The sequence below is a fragment of the Coenobita brevimanus genome, chromosome 23 (genome assembly GCF_032717465.1).
Source record: "Coenobita brevimanus isolate Jiangsu-jjx chromosome 23, ASM3271746v2, whole genome shotgun sequence".
Classification (NCBI taxonomy): domain Eukaryota; kingdom Metazoa; phylum Arthropoda; class Malacostraca; order Decapoda; family Coenobitidae; genus Coenobita; species Coenobita brevimanus.
The window spans coordinates 41029561-41035158 of NC_136976.1; the positions used below are offsets into that span (position 1 = coordinate 41029561).

At 42.4% G+C, this 5598-nt stretch overlaps 1 non-coding gene across 1 annotated transcript; it reads left to right on the top strand.

The window, feature by feature from the left end:
• Positions 1–1254: 1254 nt before the first annotated feature.
• Positions 1255–1327, top strand: TRNAA-AGC (transfer RNA alanine (anticodon AGC)). The gene has a single exon. It is a non-coding gene; the product is annotated as a tRNA-Ala (tRNA).
• The last annotated feature ends 4271 nt before the right edge of the window (positions 1328–5598 follow it).

Sequence of the window (5598 nt, forward strand, 5' to 3'; positions counted from 1 at the left end):
ACACACATGAGAACATAAACATCAACTTTCGCACATACACACTTTCGTACCCACACTTGTATTATAAACAAAGTTACACACACACACACACACACACACGCACACACACACACACACACTCATAATATTTTTTCTGTCTTTTTACACTTAACCTATATGTAAAAAAAACACTACACAGTTTCTTCGGTCCTAACATCGCCAGACAAGTGCCTAAAAAATTCTGAGAAGTTTTTCTCAAACCGGAGGGTTAATCAACCTGTTTGGTGCTAGATCTTCTTCATTAACTAGAAAAAAATTGTCTGATGGTAGCGTATATATATATATATATATATATATATATATATATATATATATATATATATATATATATATATATATATGCTGTATGTTGTATAATTCCAGCACAGACAATGTCTGATACACTGGTTACGAGTATTGTGCCAATTTTCGTGCTGTTTACTTAGAAATATAGTATTACTAGTTATTCAGAACTGCTTCATTTGTGATGTGGACCACGCTTTCTTTTTCTCCTTTGTCAGAAATCATCACCTTAGGAGGGTTTATCGTCCACCAAAACCTTTCGCACTCCTTGCCATTAACTGTTGCACCCAAGTAGAGAATCTCCTTGTGCTGCTATTTATTGATGTGCATTTTGTGGCCTCGCACACTGAGAAATGGTGTCACTGTATGCCATTTAAGAGTGGATAATAATATAGGCAAAGAAAATAACTATAGATATTATGAGAATGTGCAAGGCATGGGGTGTAACAGAGAACGGATTAATAATGAAAATGAAACCAGGGAAATCTGGATACATTATTACTGTATGTGAGGCACCAGCATCTAAGAGGTTACTTAATTGTGAAAAAAGTGCTAGGAATGATCTTTTATTCTACTTACACTTATCCAGCAGTTCTAAAACCAAGTGGAAAATGCCACTCGGGTGAAACGGAGGGTGAGAGGTGAGAGATGGGATCTGCCTGTGTCGGATAGATTTGTAAAATGACCAGAACTACTTTTCGTATATCTATCTGTCTACTATTATGCATATATCTCCAGTAAATAAATCATGATACTCTATGTAGTGTAACATAATATACTGAGAGAGAGAGAGAGAGAGAGAGAGAGAGAGAGAGAGAGAGAGAGAGAGCACCAGTCATAAAATCATGCAGTTCCCCCTTCACCTAGTAGAGAACGGACGTCAGGTGGTTGGACTCCCGAGCAAGTTTCCCCAGCACAGACTCTCTTCACCACGGGGATGTAGCTCAAATGGTAGAGCGCTCGCTTAGCATGCGAGAGGTACGGGGATCGATACCCCGCATCTCCACGACTCCAGTATGTTTTCGAATTGTGATAATGTGTTTTTGTTAATGTTCAGTCGAATGATACAACTTTCACATGAGAGGATGTGATGGTGCAGACGTACGATGCAGGTATATAATGCTACGATGCGATTATGCTGTACGGAATGAATTTACGTATCTATCTGTCTAAAGCCAGACTCCATAATCCTGGAAGCGTTGGGCGTTTGTCTTTGAGACATTTGCTTTACAGGGAGGGACACTAACCTTCCGCCAACCCACTTGTTGACACATAGGGAACACGTATGGGTTGGATATATGGTTGCCATCCAGCGTTGGAAACCATTTGGCTTATTACTCAATGTCAAGTCATCTGAAAAGGAAAGAAAAGTAATATAAACTGGCAGGAAAGATAGGAGAAATAGGTAGAAAATAGGGCAGACAGAAAAAGAATGATAAAGGTGATTTTTAAAATAAGCTGCACTACGTCAGGTGAGTGACAGAAGGGTCTCTGCAGAAATGAAAGGGAAAGTTTATAAGACTGTCGTAAGGCCAGTCATGTACGGAATGGAGACAGTACCACTGACAAAAAGACAGGAGGCACAGTTGGAGGTAGCAGAATTGAAGATGTTGCGTTTTTCACTAGTAGTGACGAGGTTGGACAAAATCAGAAATGAACATATTAGAGGGACAGCACACGTAAGTCAGTTTGGGGACAAAGCTAGAGAGGCGAGACTGAGCTGGTTTGGACATGTGCGGAGGAGGGATGAGGAGTATGTCGGGAGGAGGATGCTGGAAATGGAGTTACCAGGCAGGAGAAAGAGAGGAAGGCCAAAGAGAAGATTTATGAATGTAGTGAAGAAGAACATGCGGGTGGTAGGTGTAAGAGAAGAAGATGCAGAAGACAGAGTAAGATAGAGACGGGTGATCCGCTGTGGCGACCCCTAAGGGGAAAGCAGAAAAGAAGAAGAAGACATCAGGTGAGTGGATGATGGCCGCCACCACCTATAATGTAAATTAAGTAATAAAGAATCTTGGCAAACCAAATAATCTCACGACTATACACCCGCACCAGCAGGGCAGGGTGGCCATTCGGTACGCTACTCACACCTGGAAAAATAACCCTTACGGCCGTGTTCTCGTCATTTAATTGTCTCAGGATCATGCGACTCACTTTCAGGTCAATAAAATCGTCTGGCGTCTTCTGGAGCAGAGAGCCAGTGTTGTCCCGACCATATGACAGTTGAGAGACGTCCTAGCACCTCAATTCCCGGCTGATTTTTACATTACTTTCTGTGGTATGTGCTCAGACTGATTTGGTATTAGACAACCGTAAATGTTAAGGTATGGTAAGGTGTAATATGCAGGACAAATAGGTTAGCAAGAAGTGATAAAAGCGTCCTAAGCACACGGAAACACGGGCCTTTCAGGTGGTGGTTTTAATTCCTTCACCACGATGACATTTTTTGCCTGTTCATGCTACCTCGGGATTATTTTATTCTATTATGCAAACTTTCCGTTTTGAAGGGACTGATGAAGGCTACGAAAACAAAAAAAAATCGAAAAGCCTTATAAAATCGTCTGCGAGTGGCCATGATATGCTCCAGAATACGCCATCGTGGTGAAGCACTTAACCCTCTGAATTAGGTGGCGTGCTTTTTAGATTATTGTTGCTACTTACCAGATTATCTTACTCATCTTTGTACAAGAGGGGCTAATTATGGATGTCACCAGTGCCTTCAGTAGGAGAGGCCTTCCGTAGCTTGAGTAAAATCGCACGGAGGTGGCGAAGATAAACCACAAGGAAAGAGTCCAACTTCCGTGCCCGCCAGTTGCTCTACAAGCTGAACATTAAATTTTGGTTTTGCTTTGTGACTATGACCGTCGACCGATTGCTTTAAAGCACTGAATTACTTCGCTCTTGCCTAACGCGTAACTCTCCCACCAATTATAGCATAAATCTGATGAAAGTTGTCTGAGTTGACCTCCTTGTGTGATCTCGATGATGGACCCATTATTCTCAAAATTAAATCTCTTCATCCTTGGATGGCTCTTATTCCTCCCACGAAATTTGGTCCAAATCAAATCAAAACATGAGTCATAGGGTTGAACTTTGATCTTGCATTGTGGCTTTGATACTTTACGGACTGTTCGACAAATCGACTCCCCTCATTCTTGATCTACCCTGAACTCTACCACAAAGTCTGGTCCAAATGGAATCGAAACTCTTTAAGTTGACTTTGTCATGAGACCTTGGCCTTCAACCTTCCACTGGAGCGTTGACACTGAATTTATTGCACTCAAAAATGTATTCCTCTATTCTCCTATTTCCCCGAACCATTCTGCGAAGTTTGGTTAAAAAAAAAAAAAAAATTAATTTGACCTTTCCATGTGACCCTGACCTCAAACCATAAGGTAACCTCTTGGTTGGCTTTAAACCCTTCCACTGATTTTAGTCCAAATCAGGGCAAAGCTGTTTTAGTTATTTTGTTCACTGACTGACACACAGGACAGATCTGACCTTGCCCTGTTCTAAAAAAAAAAAATGATTCCCTTCGTTATTACCTTTCCCTTAACCTTTCCACCAAGTTCGGTCTAAATTGGGTGAAAAGTATTTAAGTTGCCTTGCTAGGTCAAAATTTGACCTAACTCTGTGACCTTTACATTGAACCTGTTGGTAAAAAAAATAGGTCTACATTTACTACTTGGCTGCTCCTCAATCCTTCCAATAAGTGGCTAAAATCGAATCAAAACTGTTTGAGTTACTTTGTTCTGACAGATAGGCAGACAGTCGGAAAGACAGACAGACACTTGCTGACCAAACAATACCCCTCTTTCACTTTGCGAATGCAAGTGTAATTAGAGATTAGGTGTGGCATCATAACAGTCATGTGGATGGATAACGTTGGTGTGACTACTGTGATGGACGCAGCGAGAATCTAGAGGGGAAGAAATGAATAATCTATATTTAAGCATACAAAGGGATATATACTGTAATGCTAGGATCAGTGGTAGACAGAAGCACTGATTGGTGTACCAGCAGAACGTTTGAATTTGTTCTGCGTCCTTGACCTTCGACAGACTGCTCTGAAAATTAAATTATTTCATTCTTGCCCGACCCTTAGCACTCCTTCCAAGTATAGTCTAAATCGGATCAAAACTGAATTGACGTTGCCCTGTGACCCTGACATCTGACTAATTAATTAAAAGAGTCCCCAGTAAATATGGGACTAGGCTCCTATTGTACTTCATCTTCCAGTACCTGCAACTAGTTCGTAGGAACACCCCTGTCAACATTACTTACCTTAGGCTTGCACTCTCCCCTTACTCGTTGGAAGCCATCACTCATCTAATCTGATCTCCACCTTGACCATTCTTGTTTCCTAATTACTACCTTGCCTATCATCTCGGCTTCCACCTCCTCTACATACATTTCCCTGACACAAACATGCCTGGCCTCCCCCTGTTACTGCTTGAGCATGTCACGAAACACGCTAATGGCCTCACCATTTTTTCCCAATATTAAAACTGTATCTGATAGCTAGATAGCAATAAATAAATAAATAAATAAATAAATAATAAGGAAAATACACATACAGTCACCCCCCCCAACACATCCACCCATCCGCCTACCTCCCCCACACACAACACTGAAGCTTACCTCTTTCCCTCACCAAAAACTCCCAAACATACTCCCGGGCACAAGACAAGCAGGGGAAAAGTGGGGCAGGAGTCATCGTTAGAGGATGAACCCGAGCTACACCTCATGTGTGATCACAAGCAGGTAACAGAACAATCTAGGTGGGATGAGAGGGAAGAACAAAGGAATGGAGGTAATGAGGATAAAAAAGGGATTGGAGAGGGACGTCGTAAGAGGGATAGTGATGGGACACAGTTGGAGAGTAAAATCAGATATGTCGAGGGAAAAGTCGGAGTGAAGGAGGAAGTGAAGGAGGAGTACAAGGAGAAGGTGAAATGGTGAGATGGAGTAGGCGTGTTAGAGAAATCGGGATGGAGAGGGATGAAGGAGAAATCGGGTGTGGATGTAGGAATGGAGAGGATGAGGGTGAAGTCGAATGATGTGGGAGGTGAAGTAGGAATGGAGGGGGAAGGTGAAGTCGGGATGAAAAGTGAAGGAGGAGGTTGGGGAATGGGGGAAGGAGGAAGCTGGGAGGTGAGGGAAGGAAGGAGATGAGTAGTGATAGAGGGAGGTAATTGGGAAGAGAGGGAGGCAGGGAACTGGGAAGAGAGGAGGAATTCAGGGAGGGAGATGAGAACAGAGGGAAGGAGGGTGGTG